The 23,696-nt window shown below is 39.2% G+C and overlaps 1 long non-coding RNA gene across 1 annotated transcript in view; it reads left to right on the top strand.

Annotated features, from left to right (window-relative positions):
- The first annotated feature begins 5,620 nt into the window (after nucleotides 1-5,620).
- LOC113458730 (uncharacterized) overlaps nucleotides 5,621-23,696 on the top strand; it is a 36,036-nt gene continuing 17,960 nt past the window's right edge. Inside the window, exons 1-2 of the long non-coding RNA XR_012577215.1 lie at nucleotides 5,621-5,671; nucleotides 23,291-23,433. This is a non-coding gene — a long non-coding RNA (uncharacterized LOC113458730). The remainder of the gene's footprint in view (nucleotides 5,672-23,290; nucleotides 23,434-23,696) is intronic.

Here is a 23,696-nt window from a genome sequence, read left to right as displayed (position 1 = left end):
ATTAGACTCAAATGTTCACGAATAAGAATAAATAGCATTTAATAAAAGTGGAATTGAAAAGAAAGTACTCCTATTTTCTATTATTAAGTCACTTTCTGGATTTTTCACTGAAGTTGTGATAGCATTTTTGCATAGATTTTAACCAAGTAAATGGCTCAAGAGAGCCTGGGTTAATATTATATAGGAAATCTACTGCAAAACTGGGAAGTGAACCCAGGTCAGAGGTGACCACACTTTTGACTGCCAGAGAGACGATAATATAGTTTGCAGAAAGCTTCACTGCTTCAGCTGTGTGTAGTTTTGTAGAATGAGTAGTGTGGCATCATATGAATGATTAGCGTGGGTCTCGTCATTCTCGGATGATTCATTCCCTCACACAGCTGAGGAATTGGACAGTCCAGCAGCTCCTGCCCTGGAACAGCCCGTGCCAATGCAATCATATGCTCTCCCCAGTCACAGGCAGGGGAAGAGCCATAATTGCCCCTTTTTTCATTTGGGCATGTCATTCTGGTCTCAGAGGGATCAATGGGACAAAGTCCATCTGACAGCTGCTTATTGGTCATGTCCTTTGGGGGTCATCCTGAGGCTGCTTCTGTGTAATATGGCCTGAATGAACTGAATGATGAGGCAGACAAGATATTTGCTGTGCTCTCAGCAGATGAGAGTGGGCAGGGCTGCTCTTCAGGAGGATCTTTGTGGCCTGGAAAAATGCGGGTACTGCAAGAAGTCAAACACGACCAGGTACAGTCCTGCATGTGAGATGGAATTATCCCATGCACAGACACAGTTTGCAGATGACTAGCTGGAATGCAGTTTCAGAGGAAAGGCCCTGGGAATCATGGTGAACAACAAACTGACCATCAGCCAGCAGTGTTCCTTTACACTGAAGAAGGCTGCTTGCACCCTGGGCTATATTAGCATGACTGTAGCCAGCAAACAAAGGGAGGTGTCTCTTCCCCTCTGAAGAGTGAAATAAATTCTGAAGTACTGCATCCCATTTTGGACTCAGCAGTGAGATGCTCAAGGGTCTGGAGCACAAAGTGTATGAGAAAAAGTTGAGAGGATTGGGCTTGAACAAATCCATCTTTTAGCTGAAAGCTCTTAGAGAAAACCACTGGGACACAATATTGTTATTGCTGTCCAGCGCTGCCTAGTGGGAGACTGCGTACAAGATGGAGTGAGACTCCTCTTGGAGACACATGGTTTTGAGATGAGAGACGTGAGCTGGTAGGTGAGGATTTTCTTCTACGTGTGATGATTGTCAGATATAATTCTATGTAAGAAAAAGAGATATTTATTTTTAATCCTGAGGATGGTCAGACACTGGAACAAGTTGCTCAAAGCATCTTTGGGAGTTCCATTATTTCAGAGATTGATTCAGCTAGACAAGAACATGAGCGACCTACTTGAAGCAGGCCTTTTCAGAGCAAGAAGCTGCACTAGATGACTTTGAGAGATCCCTTCCAGACTGAATGATTCTGTGAATCTTTCTAGGTTTGTGTAGTCTGATGTCTGATGAACACCACTGTACTATTACAAGGCTTGCCACAGTGTGTAGGAAGCCGCTTATCCCATAAGTTATTGGTTTGAACCGTAAAAATGAGAGTTATATGGTAACTGAGCATTATGACCACAGAGTACAACTCTATTTTCTGTGCGGCTGTCAGACCTTCTGCGGTTATTTTAAATTGCAGTCCATTGGAAAAAAAATTGAAAAAACAAATTATTGATTGTACTGTAGAGCTGACTGATGGCAGATGACACCAATCCCATTTACTTTTCTCCCTCCTTCCCTGATGTCATTTGGACTATATCAGTTTTCATTACAGGAGTTCCTATTTTTACAGCGATGACGGCTTTCCTGCAAGGTTTCTCATGCTCGTTTGATTCTGTCCTCTTGAACTGATGAAATGACCTCAGTGCCCCAAAGCACATCATTCTTCTGTTCACATCAGTAAATTTTCTTCCTGTCTCCACCCATTCATGGTTTTGTGGCTGTCTTCTATAAATGACTGGCTTTGTGGTACTCACTCCAGGATGCTGCAGCTTCCCACCTTCATTTGTCATTTGCGTTCAAGATATATAAAGCAGGCTACACTTCAAATCCTACAGTTTAACACTTGTACCTGCCACTTCCTAGTTCTCTGATTGTGAATCACATATATTGAAAATAAATCCTTGCACATTTGGGTTCCTTCATTGTTTCAAAAATGTTTGATCTGTGTTATCACAGCAGACACAGCTCTGCCTTTACGAGACAGGAAGCAAGAAATATTAAACAAATGAGAGGGACAAAAGTAGCAGCTCCACTGAGGCAGCAGGGCACTTTGCAGCAGAAGTGACAAGATGGACTAACAGGCTCAGTATATTCATCAAATAGCTGATAGGTTTATGCCCAACTCGCCAGTGCGTGAGAGATGTGTTTGTAAGAACTGGTGCAATACATTCATGTGTATCTAAGTCCAAAAAGAACATTCCTCTGTGAAAACATGTTCAAACTGTTCTCATGCCACAGAGAATGAGAGGCTGAAAGCAACCAGTGCGAAAGTAGTCTTTTGAATGTTTCACAGTTTATTTTTGACTTCCCTGTAGTTGGCAAAATTAAAATTTCTTCTTGGGCTGCATTTAATACTGTCACAGTAAAATAAAGCCAGACTCAGGTCTAGTTAGGTGTTCTTGGACTGCTGCTGTGGGTTGGTCTAGGCAGGGAGAACAGTGTTTTACACTGAGGTCGGTAAATGGTGCATTGATGTGTGACAACGTGATAGCTTGGGGCCAGATAACCTTAGGACTGGCTAGAAGAAAATAGCTCTAAAGCTAGAGTCATATTTAGTGTGGTGACACACTTTTGAAGTACAACCTATATTTTCACCCAATAAGGGTAGTAAATGAACGTAGGAAACCTGCAAATCTGTTCAGTGTGGAAATGCAGCACCAGGACTGTGTATAGGATTAGAAGGGTGTGTCCTTTCTTTGTTCTATTATGCAAACCAGACAATACATTCAGTAATTCAATCTAATCAGACTTTCACAATCAGGTGCTGGCATAGAACTATAGCAAATATTTCCTGAATCCTTAGCCAGCCACATTTACAGCAATTGGGAAAAAATATGACATGGTAACCCCTTCATTGCCTGTGTCCATCACATAAGAAGCAGCAGTCCTATGGACTCACTTTGATCTGATAGGCCATAGCTACTTACTATTGCAGAAGAGAAATTGCTGCTTATATTTTCACTTCTGTCAAGGTTTCTCCACAGCCTCCCAGGAGCAGGTCTGATCCCACAATGCACCCTAGGTCACCATCAGAGACCTCTGAATGTTCCTTTTTAAGGTTCACTGATAATGAATCTTCCTCTGGGAGCCATGAGGATGTTTATTAGGCATTTGCAGGTACCTGATCTGTCTTCTTGTCAGCTGCAAATCAGTCTTCCAAATCACAAGCAAATCAAGGCTTTTAACAAATGTATTTAAAAATTAACTGAAGATTCATATGAGTTTTCTACAACTGCTAGAAATATCATCCAATAATCTAATATCACAGCTTTGCAGAACAGGCTGTTAAAATGCCATGGCATAGGCAGAGACTAATTAATTAATAAATGAACAAAACCACTTGCAATGTAGAAAGTTCTACTCATGTTAAAAATACTCTCAAAGTGTAACTGTGAAATGTAACAACATTGATTGGTTCACTTTTTAAGCGATTAAATACAACATTCAGGAACACAAAGCAAATTCTTTTTTCAGTGAATGACAGACATTACAGTATCTGTGCAAGGAATGATGAGAATAGCAAAATGGTCCCTGTGCCAGAGCCTTTAAACAGTAGAGGTCAAAAATTTTCATGACTGCTACATGAAAAAATCCATTTCAGAAATTAAGTTCTGGATGCAGCTATGTATGCATGCCATCTTAAAATGGATTCTGTTTCCTAGAAGGGTCTTTACTACCCTCAAATCACTCAGAGATGTAAATTTACTACCATTCCCTAGTACTGCCTTTCTATTCCTGAGAGATTCCCAGTCCCAGCTGCTCCCTCAACACTTTGATGACTGAAGCCAGTTAAAAGGAATAAACAATATTCATGACCCTCTGCAAGTAAAAAGATCTCAGGTTTCTGACATGAAATCTAAAATTCTTGTAGGAAAGTGTGTGGGTGTGCAGCCTAGAGATTAAATGAAATAATTCTTGCCAGCTTCTGTTGAGCAAATTAAAGTAATAAATACATTTAATTAAATGAATATGTTCAAGGATATTAATTGCTTACAGAAACTGCATTGAAAAAAAGGTTAATTCCATTATTGGAAATACTTCTATATTTTCTTGTTATTCTCCACGAAAAGCTAGCAACAATAAGGACCAAAAAAGGATTTAAGATGGTACTTCCAGTCTTTGACTGCTGGGAAAAATTCTCCATTAACTTCAAGAGCATTTAATCAGAGAGCAATTTATGCCTTTTTTTATCCTCAGTTGCAATTTTTCTTAATTTTCAGTTTCGACATGTCTCTTTCTGGGTGAACATGTCTGCTTTCACCATTTTGTCCATGGTACTAAAGCTGTGGGAGCCCCTGCTGCTGAGATGCAGCCCGAACTGGTGACTGAGGACATTGTTTCACACTTGAGAACACTCTTTATATAACTGGCAGGGTAGAGCCACAAGGAATAAAACTGTTCACATACTGCAAATGGTTTTTATTCTCTTAAATCTCCAGATGTGATGGTCTAAGAGGATACCTGAATTTGGGGTACATTTAGCAAGTTGGAGGAGGATGAAAGGTGCACTGGAATAGGAATAATTTAGGTGTAGTATTCTGAAGCTGTCAGACAGTCAAAGCAAGAGTTCTTTGATTCAAAAATCAAGCAGCACTCCTTGCAGGACCATCATGTGTGAGCAGCAGCTGAAAGCGAGAGAGGCTGCCTTCTAGGTAAGAGGTTCTGATGCTCCCGTGGAGTTCTGTGTTTTCTGCAAGGTCTGGCAGCTATTACTGGTACAATTTTTCCCATTGCTTTGTTTTCTTTTCGTTTCTGTTAGGGTCTTTAGGTTTCACACGTGATCTTTTGCTCTTTAATTCTTTTTCATCTTTTATTTTGAAAATCCAAAATGTTCCCTAATTATTTAATGAGGTTTACATTAATAATTTCAATTGCAAACTTCTCACGATATGTCTAAATTGTTTTTTTTTTTGTTCTGGCAGACAGTCAAGGATTGTGCTTCCCAGTCATTAAGACTGACTACAAACCTGGTTCTAATCAGAAGGATCTAAAAGTACTTCTGAAGCTGGGGCTACACAGACATATTGACTCCTTGTTTTTATGAGAATGAATTAGGTTTCAGAATTTTGAGGAGTCTGTAGTGCACAGGCATGACTGGGGGACTGTGTATGAACCCAAATGTGGCCACTTGTACCACACTGCTCACAACTGAGGTCCCAGACAAGATTGTCTTGGGCTGGTTTTGGTGTTTGAATTTTTTTTTGGGGGGTGGGATGGGTGCATTTCTGTTTGGTTGGCTGTTTTTTTTTAAGTTTGGTGGTTTTGGGGTCCTTTTAATAGAAGTTTGTCTTTCAGGTTAACTCATTTAATTTTCTCAAGGTATATTTCTCTTATTTTTCTCTAAGGCAGCTATGAGTGACTCATGTGGGCTGGATCAGGATGACCCTGTGGTTTGTAAGTATTTTCAGTGATCTGGCTGCACCTGTGACAGAGTTTTTTTTGGTGGAGATCCAGCAGATAATTTCTGGCCAGATTTTAGTTTCAAAAGCAGAATGAAATTAATGAGTCTTGCTGCTTTCACCCTGCTTTTGAGATAAAATGTTTTAACAAACTGGATGAAGTCCACGTTACTATTTCGCTTAGCACAGCCAGAACTGTATGTGTTACTAACCAGGTAAGGACAATTATCCTTGTTGCTGCGTCACTTGCATATCACTCTTATGGATATATCCAGCCCTGGAAGAAATAATCAGATAAATACATATAAATATCCATCCTGGAAAAAAAATATGCATCTTGCTATTTAATTTAATAGACCTGTATAATAAATTGTTTGCATCAGGGATAAAAGAGCTCTGGTTTATTTTAGTTTTAATTGAATTAAAGAAATAATATCACTTATGCTTTTATTTCATCCTACAAACTTAAAAAAGAAACAAAGAATGAACAGAATATTGAATAAATTGAAACAACTGTTTGAAATGGAACTGAGATATAAGTGAGAAAAACTGGTAAGGTAACTGCTAAGGCAAGCAGCCTAAAGAGATGGTGTATTGCATCCTTCTTTAGGAGGCTTATGTAGACGCTGACAAGCAGAAATGGGATAAAGGGATCTGTTTGGAATCCCACTTGTTCATGACATGGAGCAAAAGAAATGGTGGTTACAGTCAGACCTACTACATATGGAGAGTTCATTCTCTCTTTCAGTTTTGCAGTTGTCCCCTTCACCTTCTCCAGAGTGCTACAGAAGTGCACAGAGCATACATTTTATCCATGGAAATTTATTAGAATGAAAAAAGAGTGATTCAAATTTCTGGATTTCCTCATGTGTGGGTGTATACAACTACATTATTCTCTTGGTGCTCAGTATGTATTTTCACTGTTCCCAATGCCAATTATACTGAGGAGGTGTCAGCACTATTAATGTTGGTGTTACTAGTACTGCTCAACACAGCATTGCAAACCCCAAATGCTTTTGCTTCTGTGCAGCATACCTTTCTTCCCTTTTCTTCATCAATTGCTGCTGGAGTAGCAGCTTGGAGGAGGGAATTGTGTTTGTCCTCTCCTTGGTTATCCCACTCCTACACCTTCCTAAGAACACCCTGGAGCAGGGTGGAGCAGAACTGCAGCACACGTGGGGCTATTGGGAGCTTCCAAATCCCGTTGTGGGACTGGGCAATAGAAAGGACTGTGACAGGGTAAGAGATCCTAAAAGCTTTAAACAGTAAAGGGGACCATTTGTACCTCTTTTAATTCCAGGCTAATGGGGGCAGAATGGGAAGGGTGGATTGGAAGAGGAGAGGAAGAAATGTGAAAGACCTATGTTCTCACACACACCAGCTGTGAAAAGATAGTTAAAGTATCATTACAGTTTTCTGTTATCTGTATTATGAGAAATAGGTGAGTTTTCACCTATAAATACATTTTAGTTACAGACTATGCTTGGATTTGAAGCACACAGTGTACAAATATTCTGTATCCTGCATATGAGAAATACCAGATTTCATTACTCATTCCCATCCAGCTTGGTGACACCAAAATTTTGTGACTTTGTTTTGAGCAGATTGAAATGATGACAGAGTTGTGAATAGCAGCTTCCCAGCCACTGCTGGTCTCTCTGGGCTCAGTTCAATCAGTTTGATTGACTTTAGACTAGAAAATCAGTCTGATACAAATCTATGTGGATTTGACATGCATGTAAGAATATGATCCAGACACCAGTATGTAGTGGTAGCTTTAGAAATGCCGAATATTTTAGATACAGCTTCAGAGACCTAAGTTCTCTTTCCACAGGAAGTTACAAACCTACAGAAGACTAGTCCAATCTAACTTGAATGCCTTTCATTCTTAAAAGCAACTGCCAAGGAACTCCCGACAGGGACTTTAGTTCCACAAGACTTATGGAACTGGACTCTTTCTTCATACAGTGAATTGGCCACATATTCTTGCAAGAGTGTGACTGCACCCCTCAGGATCTGACCTATAGACTATAAATGTCACTTCCAAACTTTATTGCAGCAGGGAAGAGAAATGACTTCAATATTTTAAAAAGACTTCTTAGTGAATTCCATCTGCTGCTATCAAATCATGATAAAAACGGCCAGAACAGCCAAAGTAGTCGGCTTCCACACGCCCAGAGAATTCAGATTATACGTATTCATATAACCCTCATGCCAATTATTAGTAAATCCTACCTATCTCTCTCATTTCCCCAGGAAAGCATTACTCCCATTTCAGCAGATGGTGTGCCAAGTGGAACGGGTTAGATGACAAAGTAGTAAATCCTAAACCACTATGGTGCTGTCCTTACCTGTCTCTGAAGGGACTTGTATGCCATCTGAATTCTGGCCAGCTGGTGGTTCTTGCATAGCTTTGAAACAGCTTAATCTGTTAATAATCTCATTTTTGCTTCTTTCTCTGCTCCAGTGCCACACCAGAGAGCTACTCCACAGCTCAGCTGTGAGCCCTGCTTTCACAGTGCCATGTGGTGCCCATTCAATTTCAATGGAAAGTTTCTATGTTTGCTGGGTGAAAGCACTAGTTTACAGCTAGAAGTTTCTTTTTCTCTCATTTTTTAAAAAAGCCATGTAAATTGGCCAAATCATGAGGACTTGCTAGTTCCAGGGTCAAGTCAGTGGCTCCAAAGACTACAAACTCCAAATTAAAAAAGTTTTGAAGCAACAAAGATAAGTGGCTCTAAAATAATTACGACATCAATGATTTTTAATTTTTGAACGCCAAGAAAAAGATCTTAATTGGTAAAACCAGAAAAAAACCCAAATCCCAAAACCTTGGCTTCTTTCACAAGAAATTGTGGTTTGAATTATATATCTTTTTCTGCACTCCTCACTAATGTGCAATCTATAAAACCATACTGGTGATTAGACAGGAATTATTTAGATATTTGATAGTCATTTTACCATTTGAGTCTTGTGGTTGGGTTTTTATGTTAACAGTAGAACATAACTTAGTGTTCTTCAGTTACCTCAGTTTAGGCTTTCACCTAATTTTAGTATTAAGAGCTTCCAAAACTAAAATTGCTGGGAGAAATAAAGCTCTATTTTCATTCCTCCCCTGAACTCTTTCTGCATTTTTCTCCCTCCTCTGTACATCCTACTCACCAAGAGACTAGAACTAATAAAAGACCTTTCTTTTTAAGTTAGCTACATAAATGTAAATGTTAATTTATGAGAAACAGTGCTAAATGTATTACAGCATATCAGCACCTCAGAAGATTCTGGGCCACTATTTACATAGCATCCTTATTCTCCTAAAGGTAAATGTACAGAATATTTGAATATTTTTTTAAAATTCAGGGTTTCGCTGACCAAATTGGACCAAACGTGTCTGGTCTGATGTGTTTTGGGATGAAATTCTAATCTGAACCTGAAGTTTTCGCACAGAAAATCAGATGAGGACACTGGTATCAGGCACAACAGTTCTGTTGGTTTGCCATTAGCACCCCCTCGCGGTGAAATTTATTATTTCCTTATCAGAAGAAATCTTATATTTGATATATTTGCTCACACGGATTAGAAGAACAAAATTCTGGTAATGCTTAGTAACACCTACGATCTGTGGAAAAAAATATTTACAGGTCCTCTCTGCTAAATTTTAAAAATGAATTTTGGCATGAAAAAGACGGGAGGAGGGACAACTCCCCCATTTCTCGAATCAAGAATTCTTGTAGCAAAATTAAAATATAAAGAAGGGACGTTTAAAACAGTTTTTCATTCTCTGACATGAAGCCCTTATTATTACTTTTTTCTTTCTGGCATTGAAGCTGGGAGTTACAAACAAAAAAGGTCTTAAACTGAAAATCTGAGCATCATCTTTTTAAAAAGTATGTTGATATTATGCTGCTGTTCATCTATGTTTTACTTCATTCAAATTTTAGACTAATTAAACATTATGTCTAACAGAATTGATTATTAAATCTTGTTAGGCAACACATGAAAGCACTTAAAAAGCAGACTTGCTCGATACAAAAGGCTGAATTCCAGCATTTCTCACTGATATTCAAGCTTCTCTGCTGAACTTAGTTACTTTTGATTAGAATAGATTTATATACTGAAAGCAGACAGTACATGCTTAAAGCTGAAATGTCATTTAGGCAGTCCAAAATCACAACCATTTAGTATGAATCTCTGTTTTTTTCTCTGATAAAATTAAGATGTCAAAAGCAAGATAATTCTATTAATTAGGGGAAATGAAAATGGTGTTGCAGCACTTAAGTTTCTATTGCTACAGTGTATGTCATGTTATGGTTTGGAAGGGTGTATACAACCTACCATTTCTCTTTTTCTCTCTACTAAAAGACCTGTGGTTGTGTGTAGTGGCTTTGGTGCCACCAGAGTACCTGTGTTCCCTAACATATCCAATTTTCGCATATGTGATAGTTTTGTGGGCTTCCCACAGAGAATTAGGGGCATATACAGTAAAAACTTTTCATTTCAGTGTCCTGTGAAGTCTCATATCTGACATATGGTAAATCTCAAAAGAGCAGTCAAATGTCAGCAAGGGTGTACTCTGTAGTCTCATTATAGTCTCAAAGTTCTATATTTCTCACCTCATTCCATTCCCTTCTCTACTTACTATAAGAAAACTATTTTCAACATTGCCAAAGTAGTGGGCAGAGTTGAAATGGTGTATATAAGAGGTTCCAGACTAGTGCAGAAGAGACTGAATTTGCAAATGCCATGTTTCTGGTTCTGTGTTTAGGATTCTGAACAGCTCCTGTTTCTTTCCTCTTTGCTGACATCTCCTCCAAGAATGAAATCTTCAAATGCTGTCAGCTTCAGTATGGTGTGGCACACCCAAACATTTCCTGACAATTTGGAGTTGAGAAAATGCCTTTTCTACTAACATCTATTTTTAGGTTAAGATAGATTGGCAACCTTATTTAGGGGTATTGTAATGTTTAAAATATCATTTTAAAGATGTTTTCCTTTCCCTTTTTATTAGTAGTAGATCAAAATCTCCCAGTCCTAAAGTAGTCAAGGAGGCACTTCAGAGCATGTATAACCAGTGTGAAAATGGGGGCAGATGTCACATGGAGAGGAGGACTTTGTCTTGCAACTTTTAACACATCTATCTCATTTGTTGGTTGATTAATACCGCGCAATCTACCTTTAAGACACTAAAAGATTGGCTACATCTCGTATTTCTTCTACTTTGGGCAGCACAAGGCAGACTCAGTTTGTCATGTTCGGCATTCACTAGCCTTTTACTTGTCCAGAACTCCCAATCATTTTATTAGGAATGTTAGATGCTACATCCCTAATCTCTCTTAGTTTACTCTGGTATTGTGGTCCATGAATCAGAAAATCTTTTTTGTGTGTGATGATATAATTTCCTTACCATGTCTTCCTCTCTTTCAAAAGTTTAATAGTGCTCATTTGGTGAAGAAGTATTTTAATTGTCTTCAGTAAGTCTACTACTAGTGTTTCAACAAGCACTTCTTACCTCTCTAATGACAGATTTTGTGATTAACAGTTTTATGTTCAGATCTTCCATTGCATTCATGATTCCTTAAGACCTCTTTAGCCCCCTACTGAAGACTCACAGACTTCCACATCTCTTCTCATAAGGCAGCTCTCTGGCCCATTGACTGTCTAGCTGCCCTTCTCTGTACCGTCTCTAGTTCCATCTCCTTCCTCAGATGCAGAAACCAGAACTAGGCAAAGCAGTCCCAATTTGGACCTTGCCAAAATTTCTTAAAATGACACAGTGATGTCCTGCTCTGAGCACCTTTCTGTTGATGCCCAATATTTTATTGGCTTTTTTAGGTTATTGCTGCATAATGATTTTAGAGAACTGCAAGCTATAAATAAAACCCTCCTAAATTACAACTGAGTTTTTATAAATGTAGCATGGTGTATGCAAGATTTAGGGTAGTTTTTCCTTATTGCACCTTTTTATGGTCACTCATCTGCCACCTTTTTACCCACTGAGAAAGTTTGTCAAGAATTTTTGGCATTCTGGGCCAATGACTTGGCTTTGGGCCACCTTGAAGAGTGGAATTGGCTTCAGGCTTGCAGGATTCACAGTACAGTGGTTTCTTCAGCTCATTGATAAAGAAGGTGAATGAAGCTGTAACCGGCATAATTCCCTGGGGAACTTGACAGCTGACTCCTCTTGATCCTGAAAAGTGTTCATTAAGCCTTGTCTTTTGATTCACATTAAGCAGTGAAATATTTTTTCTCCTCCAGTTCTGTGGCAACTGTTTTATTTAATAATAGAAGTATTTTTAAAAATCCCTTAGAAGAAGTTTTCTTGATTTCTTTCATCCATGTGCCTACTTAATACACTCAGAGAATTCCAAAGACCAAGAAGCCAGTGTTTCCCTGCAGTAAGTCCATGCTGGCCACACAGTTGCACTTGGAGCACTGACTGGCTCCGCTGCAGTGATTTCACCTTGTGTGGGCACCAGGTGCCCTCTAAGCTGCCCTATCACTCCCCTTCCCAGTGGGACAGGGGAGAAAATATGATTAAAAACAGTCAGAGCACTGAGATAAGGTAATTTATTTAACCGAAAGAAAGAAACAAGCAAAAGTTTGTGCATGCATAAGCGAAGGGAAAAGTTAATCTCTACTTCCTACCAGCGAGTGACGTTTGGACACTTCCCGGGAAGCAGGGCCTCAGCATGTGTAGTGGTTGTTCTGGAAGGCAAACACTGAAGAATAACAAATGCACCCCCGTTCTTCCTCCCTCCCTTACCTGTTATATTTGAGCTGACATCACATGGCATGGGATGTCCTTTTGGTTAATTGGCTGAGTCCTGGGTCAACTTCCAGCTAGCCCCTTCCCGGACTTTGCCAAGAGCGGCTGCCAATTCTCACGTGGATTGGCCTAGGGGTGGTACAGCAGGGCTGCTACAAAGCTGCAGCAGTGAGGCTGCTCCCCAAAGCACTAGCTGTACCTGCGCCGAGGATCGGGATGAACAACAGAGAGGGGTCTTCCCTACTGTTTCTCAAGAAGGTTTATTTCCAGGAGAAGGGTCAGGAACCACAAAAGAGATCAAAACGTGTGCACCAACTTACATATGGGGGAGGGAACAAGGGGAGGTTACAGACTTTGTCCAATTGCAAGAAACCTGGCGAGGAACATAAGGCAGGGAATACAATGTTCAAACCAATAGGGAATAACAGGGGAGGAGAACACTTTGAATAAACCAGTTGGGTCTTGGGGGATACAAGATTGACATGGAGGGTTCTGGAAGTACAGGCAGGGTTACAGTGACAGACAGAGGAGGAGGGCAGGGTTACAGTGATGGACATATAACCCTGGAATAAAGAGAATAAAGGGCGGGTCTGTGGGGAGATAGACAAACGAGGTGGGAGGATGCAACTTGGGGACAAACCATTTGCATAAGGGTAATGGAACCAACCATTATAAACTTAAACAAAAGAACACACCACCACAGTTAATTTGGTTCAGCTGGCCTGGCTGTGTGCCCTTGCAGCATCTTGCCCACTCCCAGCCCTTTGATGGGATGATGGAATGTTAGGGGAACCGTGCTGCTCAGCTGTAGCCAAAGCACTGAGGTGTTGTTAATACTCTGCCAAGCTATCAATGCAAAGCACAGCACTGGGAGAGCTGCTAAGGGAAAAAATTAACTCTACCTCAGTCAGACCCAATACACCTCTGTTCTCTTTTTTTTTCTTGCAGTTTTTTTTTTGTTTGGGATGGCTGCACTGACATGTTGAACTCACATTGCCCTTCAAGGTCTCTGATGACCTACCCATTGACACACTTCAACTAGCTTGATATGCTTACCCTAATGTTTCCACCCTTTGCTGTTTTCACTTGTTTTATTCATTCCCACAAAGTTTTGTGGTTGCCATTCCGGAATAGTCATAGATACGGTCTGTAGGCCACTTTTACCCTTCATCCGACTCTAATACTACCTGCATAGCTCTGGCTGGACACTTCTTTTCCACTCAGTTTGGCTGTGCAGTGAGTGAGGGGCCTGTGCAATGTTGCTTTCCACAGCCTCTGTCCGCTTTGGAGTCTGCAGGATCTGTCAGTGCAGTGAGTGCACTTTTGGTTATTTTGTGAGTCTGTCATGGGACGGTGTTTTGGTGGCTGTGTTTTGTCTGGGGATTTGTTTCATAGTTTGTCTTCCTCTAGACAATGGCTAGTTTATTCTACCAGTGCTGAGTGTACTTTTCTTTCCAGAAGAATTCACTTGGCCACCAGTTCAGTGCAGGTGCTCTGTGTAGGTGTGGTGGTGCAATGACTGCTTTCACCCTTCCCTGGATACCTGGAGTGGTATTGGCATCAGGGAGCCAACAGAACCATTTGAAAGGTCCCTGGTATTTCAGGTGCTGCCTGAACTCCTCCCTAGGTTGTAAATATCAATTTCTCTTGGGAAATGGGATTAGATGTGCTGGGGCAGTGCACCCAAACTGTGTGATCCATAAGGGAACTACTGTCCCAGAGAGACAGAGAAATCCCAGTTTCCCACTGCTAGTTTACTGTTTTCCAGCTTGAGGAATTATGTACTAATCTTCACTTACTATAGCTGTAATAGTCCATAGAGTACTCCCTTATTATTTTCTAAAAGATGAAGGAGAAATATCAATTTGTTCAGGAATAGAGAGCCCTTGACAGTGTGACTTTGACAGGTGCTGCTAAAGAGGAGTGGGCCAAGTTGGGAAAAGCAGCACATGAAAACACTAAGACAGAAGGGCATCCCAAAATATGTCAGTTATCATTCTTGATTACTTTTGATTGACAGTGAGAAAAAGAAGCTCATAGCTCTGAGCAAGAAAACACTAGAGTTATGTCTGCCATATTTCAGATGGCAAGCTATTGTAATTTTCTGAGGTGTGGGAGGAGGAAATCCAAATGTTGTTGCTTTCTGTATCTAACACCAATTTCTCTTTTGAATTGAAATTACCTACAAGATTCTAAATTTTGTCTACCTATGTAGAAGCATCTGATACTCATGCAAAAAAATATTTAAAAAGCTATAAAACAGGGCAGAAGAGAGAAAATGCAAGCCTAAAGTAAAAATATTAAAAAAAAAAAAACAAACCAAAAAACCTACTACGCAGAATGAAGTTGTTTCTGGATTCCTTTTCCAAAACGCCTGAAATCAGAAAAATGAAAATTGCTGCAAATTTATCTAGTGTTTGACTGCTTGCCATAGCTAAGTGACAGCTAGACTTCTCAGCTGATCATTCTCAGGCAACTGTGAAAAAGGAAACGAGATCTGCATTACTCGCCATCACAGCTACCTTCATTTTCCCACACTGTGCTGCTCGGCTGGACTACTTCATGCACTGCTCTGTAAACAATAATTGTGGACATCCTAGAACAGAACTGGATTTTTAATTAGGATTTCATTTCAATGTGACTATGGAGAGCTCCTGTCACCAGATTGTCACGTGTGAAAACACATCTCTCCATCTGGCTGCCAATCAGGAAATAAAGTAAAACAAACACTGGTTTAGATTAATTTGCTTTGAACTGGATTTAAAATTGCTTTATCTTGCTGAAAAAACCCTTGTATTTATTTAATGCAAAATATTTCATGCTAATCTAAGAATTCTATTGTGCTTATTTAATGTCTGAGGAATTGACTTCAGCATGATCTCAGATATGATGCAGAGAGGTAAAAATACAGAACATTAAAACCCTTGCTTACATGGTTGGCAAATGGCAGAGAAGGTTTTAAAACTTCTCTCTGAAAAAAGCTCCAAAGAAGTACTAATATCTCTCCTTTTCTCTTAATTTATGTACATATTCTTGTCCTTGGAAGTTCTCAAATTAATTCCAAAATGTTTGCTATATTAGCCCATCAAATTTGTTTGCTTTCTAAGTTATTAGAAATTATGCCAGTCTTACATTAAGACTAATAGGTTTCCCTTTTATTGCAACTGAAACCGGTGGCTTTCTAAAAATATCTGATTTTAAGCCAGTTCTAGGTCTATACATTGATGTCAAACATGTTAATATATTTCTTCACCAGTTCTCAATTAAGGAAATCTTTCTCCTAACAAAGAAATGCTAGCATAATGCAGTCAATTTTATGCCTTCTAATTAAGTGGACCTCTCAAGGGTCTAATTTCCTGCAAAATTAAAAACCACATTTGTGTGAATACAGTGGAAGAAGGTGAACAGCAGGAACAGAAAACATTTTATTTCAGAGTACTTCATAACATGGACATTTCTGCATTTCCCTGTAATGTAGTTTAAGACTCTCTAGTGAAGATGAGATTCAGCTGGGGTTCCCTTGTGCAGGGAATGATTAAGTGCTGCATCTTTCAGCGAGAAGATTATTTCTTCCAGCCTTAAATGAAACCCTCAAAATGTCCTCAAATTAAACTATTTTTTGAATTTCCAAATGACTCTAAAATAACCACAGCTTCATTTTTCAACAAGTCTTGTTTCTTCTCTTGAACCCAATTAAAACACATATTGAAGTCCTGGCTTCAGGCATGAAGAGCTTTTGAAAAACCCCTCATTTGGGTGATGCCAGCACAAACTTGTTCTCTGTACCAGGATATTTACCTTGTTCCAAAGACACCATGTTAGTTGCACTTACTCATGAAAACTGTAGGACTTGCAACTTAGAGATGCAAATCACTACAGTGAATTCTAAAGACTCAACATTCTCATCTTTTCTTGTAATACAAAGTAGTTTCAAAGGCCCTTGGTCTGTCACAAGGAAGCCTGGGGATCATGGTCAATGGAGGCTGTGGAGGAGGCGCATGGTTCCCTGATATTGCAAGGGAACCATCAGGCACTTTTATTCTATGCAAATGCTCAGTTTCTTTAAGTTCTCAAGTCAAACTTTCATAAAACTTTCCAAAGTTATTCTTATCATAAAGTAAAAAAGCAATCAAGAGTGATGTTTGTAGCAGTATTTAATCAGAAGAGTGCTACTGGTGATGTGATGGAGAGAGGCATGTACAAAGTGTCTTTTAGCAAGTGATGATTGTGGTTTGTTAAAATCCTTGTCGAATTTTAAAATAATGCTATTACTGCAGGCAAATTCAAATTAAGAACTGTACTTGGAAATACAGGAAGTGGAGCTGTAAACCGATGCGTTTTAGTTCTGTCATGAAAGTGCTCCAACCTCAAATTTTGAATTTAAATCAATGTAACCTTAACCTGCAGAAAGAGAAAACTGTAAGGAACAAGCACTGTGCTAACTTTGAAAGTAGGACAGGAACTAAATGTAGAATTCAGCATGATATGATGCTTCTTAAAGGTAAAATTGTGGTCATGCTGAGATGTATGATTGACAGTGGAAAATATCTTTCGACTACTCAAAGATCAATTTTAATTGGAATTTAGGTCAGATGTAGGAAAGTAACTTTTAGTAACCAAAAATTTATGCCTGAAACTATCTCAAAATAACGATCAAAATCACAGGATTCTAAGGCCTAAGGTGACCCTAAAAAGTCTTACAATCCATTTTACTACTCTTAGGCAGGATTAACTATAGCTACCCTACTTTTGATATGTCTAACCTGTTCTTGGACCTTCCGTGTCAGGAAACTAAGTTTGCCATCACTAACTACTTTCCAGACATTATTATTCTTAACTTTTGAAAGCTATGACATTCTTTTCTTCCCTTACTTGAAACTGGAATGTACTTGTTCTATCCTTTTCAGATAGAGAGAATAATTCTTCCCATTTCTTTGCAGTTACGTTATTAAGAATTCAAGAACCAGCTTGCTTCTCTTTCCTTCAACAAATCTGAACAATTTCAATACATTATCTTTGTTTTCTTTTAAGAAATGCTTTCCAGGCCGTGCTGTTAGACTTTTTAGAGCAGTATCATACTGTAAACTGAAACCAATACCTCAGGAGAGGTTTGTTGATTTATGAATAAACCAGAAACTTCACTACCTGTGTATTGGATAGATAGATAGATAGATAGATAGATAGATAGATAGATAGATAGATTTGGTTTTGTTGTTTTGGCGAAGAGATTGGTATTGGCTATATTTAGATATAATGCTTGAGAAAATCACCCATTTTTCTGGGTTCTTGTTTTCCTAGGCATGGCCTCTGCTGTACCTTGCTACAGCTCCCGTCTGGTTTGTGCTACATTTGAGCCAGGCAACCTACAGCAACTGGGAATGCTGAGAGAGTCTATCAGCTGAAGTCAAACAGGTTTTGTACCTAATTCCTTGTTCTTACAGGTCTCTCAGCCAGGGTTTTCAGACAAGCCCACTGTCCACAGCCCCTTGTCTTTCATGAGCACTCTGAAAATCAAGACACAGAGTGAGTGAAACATGAATTGTTAGACACAGGTCCCTAGGATGGTCTTTCAGAAGCTGCGGAGTTGCTGAGCAAAATTTCCATGGAAAAGTCCTCCAAAACCTCAAACCTATGACTACCAGTCATTGTTAGAGCAAAACTAAGAAGAGTTTTTATTTTTCTCTTTTCCAGTTAGTGACAATATCTTCCTTATGAAACAGAGGTATTCAGGGGTGACTTCATGACTTATAAATGGATAAGCTGTACCAAAGCTTCTGAATTTCTGATCACCCCGTTTATTGCTTGCCTGCTCCCCTCCCAGCTGAGTCCTGGCTTTAGACCAGCTGGTCTAAAGGGGAGGGCCCTTTTGTACTAATGTGGGCAAATATGCATTGAAACAAGAAAGATATATCAAAGAGGTAAATTTTGGACAATAGAGAGAATTTAAGAGGCTCCAAGTATACCCTTAGGAAAAGAATTTGGTTTCTAGAATAAGGACTACATCATTATTGGTCTTCCTCTTTTTTTTTTTTTCTTATATTTTTCAAAGAATTCTGGAATCCTTGAAAGAATAACCTTATTGTAATTCCTGTGAGAGGGGCACTTTATAAATCTGTGCAAAGCAGCAAAACATTGTCCTTGCTCAAATCTCTTGCAACAACTTAAGGATGTATTGATGACTAAAAAAAATGCCAGCAGTTCAAACTCCTATCTGCTGTGATTTGTGCCTGTCGTGTTGGGCAAGTCTGTCCCACTGTTGTTCCCTAATCTGTCCATATTGATCTGCTGTGGCTTATATGTAGATGTTAGTCTCTGTGGGACAGAAATTAAGTTTTTATACCATGTTTTTGCTTAGGATGTTCAGTGAAGAAGACTACTAGGTACTACAGTAATATGAATTATAGAAATCCTGTTCCTATTTTTTGTAGTTCTGCTATGTACCCAATATCCTGACAAATTGATCCCATCAGAAATGCTTTCAGGATAAGAGATTAATTCAGTTGTATTGCATCTGATCTTCCACAGGTATCTTGTCTGCCTCTGCTGTAATTTGTTTCAATTAAACAAGGCAGTTTATTACCAAGGTCCTGAGCAGCTCAGTTTAATGCTGAGTTTAGGCTTGTTTCAGCTGAAGGAGGGACCGGGAAACCTCAAGAGGACCTTTCCACTCCAAATTATGTAATGTTCTGCGTTTGTCCTTTTTGATTTTACAATGAATTTTCTTTTTGTTTCAATAAGCTTTAGTTAGTGAGTTGCTTTATTTTCATTTTCTGTGCAAAGATGCTGTGCTGGTGGTTGGATGGGTTGCTTCACTATTTCGTTTCTTTTCTGTGCAAGGGAGTGTCACAGTGGTTTAATCTTCTGGTTTCAAGGATATAACTCTCCCTAATGCCAGATCCTCAGATTCTTTCATGGCTGATTCAGACGTTAACTCTTTTTAGAAAAATAAACCACAGTTTCTGTGTATGAATTTTTCAGGTGCCACATTAAAATGCCAATGCCAGTGTCCAGTTAGCTGCTGGGACACTATACCCTTTTTTCACTCCATCCTTCTGCATGGCTTTTTGCATACAGAAAGTTAAGTCATACATAAGTCTTAGCACTAGTACAGCAATATAAGCTTCTCAAAACATGTAGGGAAAAAACTTCCTCTCTTGAAAGAATAAATTTGGCAGTGTCTTTTAGTAAGTGGGATAAGAAAAAAGCTAGCATATTACTGGAAGCTTTAGAAGAAAGGTAAGAAGCAACACTGACTGACCTTAAAAAAATCAATTTTTTAACAATCATTTATCAGATAAAATGTCAGAAAAGATTAAAATAAAGAACTTTGATTCTTCTGCATAGGATTTTTAGACTCTTAAAGTCCAAGCTTATTCTTCCTGTCAGGAGTACAACTAATGAAGGGCTTTCTGAGGACTTTTGCTGTGATCCTTTGGTTTATAAAAGAAGAGTTAAAAAAGGAATATCTGCTTGCTCCAATAGCGATCTTCAGCTATTCCTACAATGCCTTGGCTCAAGCAGCTTTGCAGCTGCTGCTCAAATTTGACTTGGCATGACTATTAATGACTTGACCTTCATCCCAAGTTTACTTTGTGCTTGCAAGAGCAGTGGGTAGTGATGAGGAATATGATTTTGTTCCTAGTGGCAATTAGGTTGCTTGGTAGCCGTAGTGCTACTTACAAGGGGGAAGTCTTGTCTAACCATCAGTAAACTTTGCTCAGAACGTTTGCAACATTTATGGACTGTCATTCTTGCTCCCTCTGTGATCCTCCTTTTGCTCTCAGCAAGAGATTTAAGTGCTCCTAACTACCACTGGATCAAATAATGTCCATAATTTGTACCGGTAAATAGCAAATCTAACATGCTCCTTGTGAAAATTAAGGAGAGTTTTTTGCAGGTAAAAAAGTCTATCTGTACTGCAGGAGGTAGAATAGTGGCATAGAAGCATAATTATCCTTTAAAAGGACGTGTGTATTCTGATTCCCTTAGGACTAGGTGCTGAGAAAAAAGAAATGAAAAATAAAGCAAAACAGAATAAACAGACTGGTGTTTTAGAATTGCTTGGCAATTTCTAATTCTCAAAACAGTAAAAAGATCTCTCAAAGTGAGAAAATGTCACCCTGTGTTTCTGCACACCAGAAGGAAAGGCACAGGAAGAGGCAGAGCATCTCAGTTGAGTTAGTATAAAGATTCTATGGCTGACATTTTGATTGCTTTGTATAATATAATGTAAAAGAAAATATTCCTAGTGCCTGTTACTTACAGATGATCAGCTTTCCCTGGTAGGAGCTGGACAAATGCAATCAGTTACTGTGGGGAACATTTATGTCTATTGAGCTTCAGTCCAGCTGAACACTCTCTTTTAACTTGTGTCTCATCAATGTGTGGCATTCCTGCATGAAGAGGTTTTGAGGTTTCAGTTCCTTCAAGGTGCAGATTTTAGTGGTTAACTATTTAATTCTTCTCTTTGCTTTAAAATATGTGTATGCACACACACTTATTTTCTATATTTATAGCCATATCTGTATTGATATAAATATACCAGCATCTGTATATATATATGTGTGTGTGTGTGTGTGTGTGTATATATATATATATATATATATATATAATTTGTGTATGTATGTGTGCATGTAGGTACATAAGTATATTTGTGTGTATTTTTACACTTATCATGCAGACACATATGTACAGATAAAGGCTTTAGAGGTTAATATTCTTTGGCCATTTTTTATGCTATTGTAGAGATCTAACTTGTTTTAAAAATTCTTCCGTAATATTGTTCTGCTTTGAAAATAACAGTATGTGACCACATTTCAGAGCTTAAGGAAAATAGACTCTGAAATACAAAGTCAGGAGAGGTGGATGGAATTTTGATCTGCTCTGTGAGAACATACGGATGTTTCAGTTGAGAAAAATAACTTGGTTTTCATGTGCTGATGCCTGTCTTTCAAACAAGAGGGTTTTAATGATTACTTTTTTGCTTTATGTAAGCCTGGTCCATGGTTAAAATTACAGCTCCTCTGCTGTATCTCATATATGCCTCAGTCCTTTGCTGGATTTGGAGCACTGTGTGAAAGTACTCAGGATAACTTTCATTGACCTCTAATATTCTGCCCTAGAGTTTCTTACTCATCCTTTCTAGAAGCTGTTTTCAAATCACTTCCTTATTTTGAAGGTATCTGTGATTATTCTTTAATTTTGAATATCTCTCTCCTGTGTTCAAATTAAACCCTTTAATTTGATCTCCCTTTTATAGAGATTTACTGTTTACATTTCCATGTTGTCTGAGTGGCAGAGTGGAAAAGGCACGACTATTACAGTTTATATAACTGAAAATAATATCCTGTGGGCACTGGGGAACATCTAATGCAGATAGTGCAGTATATAACTGCAGATGAACTACTGTAACTTTTTTTTTAGTGTAGAAGGAAAGGCTTAGTTCAGATGAATTTCATTTCCTTAACTTAGATTTTTCAAGGAGAGGTCACAAATCTGAGAACAAATGTGATACATGAGGGAGAATGTCTGTTTCTCATCTTAACATCTTTGGAATTATCTAACTTGGAATTATCTAACTTTGGAATTATCTAACTCTACATCTTCTGTATGAGACACGAGGCATGTGTGTTGTCATGACTTCCAGTAGGTCCCTGTCAGGCAGTGGGGGAGTTAATTCCCAGTACAGTCCTGTCCTCACTGGGGCCTCCAAGGAACACTCTGCAGCTGATGCTGCAGCTCTGGGATTGCAGTGCAAGAAACTGGGCTGCCCATCTTAGAAAGGGATTCTTGGATCATGCCTGTTTCCTTTCCTGCTTACATGCTCCCCCACTGTACTCTGTGGAGGCCTTTGCCTCTCCTGAGCCTGGCTCCCAGCTCCTGGCTCCTGAGCCTGGTTCCCAGAGCCATGCCAGCCCTGCTGGTGGTACTGCTCCTCCATGGAGGGGCACATCTGCCAGCAGCTCCTCCTGAGCCACAGAGGCTTCCTTCCATCAGGCTTGAGGTTTTGCAGAGAATGTTTTACCTAATGTCCCAATGGAAGTGCATGGTAAGAGACAAAGTAGGGAAATGCTCTGAAGAATGAGGCGCAGATGCTCGGACAAGGAAAGATGGGGTGGAGGCCACGCCGGGGCAGGAACTTGAAATGTGCCAGATATTCTTGGCAGTACCATCTTGGAAGATTTTTCATCTTAACAAAAAATTGTTGGGAATTTAGCTGTTAGAGAATGGAAAAGTACAAAACCATGGCTAATTCCAAGTCCTGCACCTGCACAGATAGCAGTGTCCTTGGGCCTAGCTGTGGTAGGATAACAAACACTGAAAGAGACATGAGAAAAGAGAGATGTAACTCCTAAGGAATGAGGAAGAGTTGATAGTATAGTTTAACCAATAGATTGCTTAGCTTACAGAATATTCATAAACTTATTACTCGCTGTATAAGCGTCTGATGCTCTCTTCAATAAACGGAATTTGCTTATCACTCATATTGAGTGTCTGAGTCTCCCCTCACCAACAAATGGCTCGACCCGGGCAAAGGCCTCATTTTTCTCCGACAAAAAATTATCTGCATTATTGAGAAATGATTTCTAGTAATCTGTTAGCCAATTTGTATGTTTGAGAGAGAATGTGGGCCTGTCCTCACAACAAAAAACCCCATGACCTGAAACCAAAACATGCCCTCCTCTTCCCCCTCTCCAAAAGGAAAAGCCTACAGATTTGAGCAATATATATGCAAAGAGAAAAAGGAGAACACTCCACCTTCTGTGGTGTACTATTCTGACAAGCACATTTTTTGGTGTTTGCTGTTTCCAAAACTTTTCCTGAAATTTTATTGTGTATTTGACTTACAAGGCCAAATGAAATGTAGGAGGAGTCATCTCAGAAGATTTTGTAGACCAACTCTGTCCTTCAATAGGAATGTATGTACCACACATCATGGTTGAGATCCAGAGCGAGATATTCTAGACCTGGAAAGGTGTCCCTCTCCATCTCTGGTGAGTACCAAAATTCCTTCAATTTTCCTTTAATATTTGAACCCTTACCTGCTTGTCAACAATTTTCAGGCGTGTTTTCTGCTGAAAGACTGCAAAAGGGTTGTGAGAAAAAAAATCCAAAGTAACAGCTGATATCTATCATAAATATAGCTACAATGTCATATCTGTATATCAAGTATTGCTGCATGCAGAGAATACATCTGCCTCAACACACTGAAAACTGATTCTGAGAGCATGGTAGCCAAAGTTGTGACTTATGTGCC

This window comes from Zonotrichia albicollis, chromosome 1 (genome assembly GCF_047830755.1).
Source record: "Zonotrichia albicollis isolate bZonAlb1 chromosome 1, bZonAlb1.hap1, whole genome shotgun sequence".
Lineage (NCBI taxonomy): Eukaryota > Metazoa > Chordata > Aves > Passeriformes > Passerellidae > Zonotrichia > Zonotrichia albicollis.
This window is presented reverse-complemented; position numbering and strand designations above follow the sequence as displayed.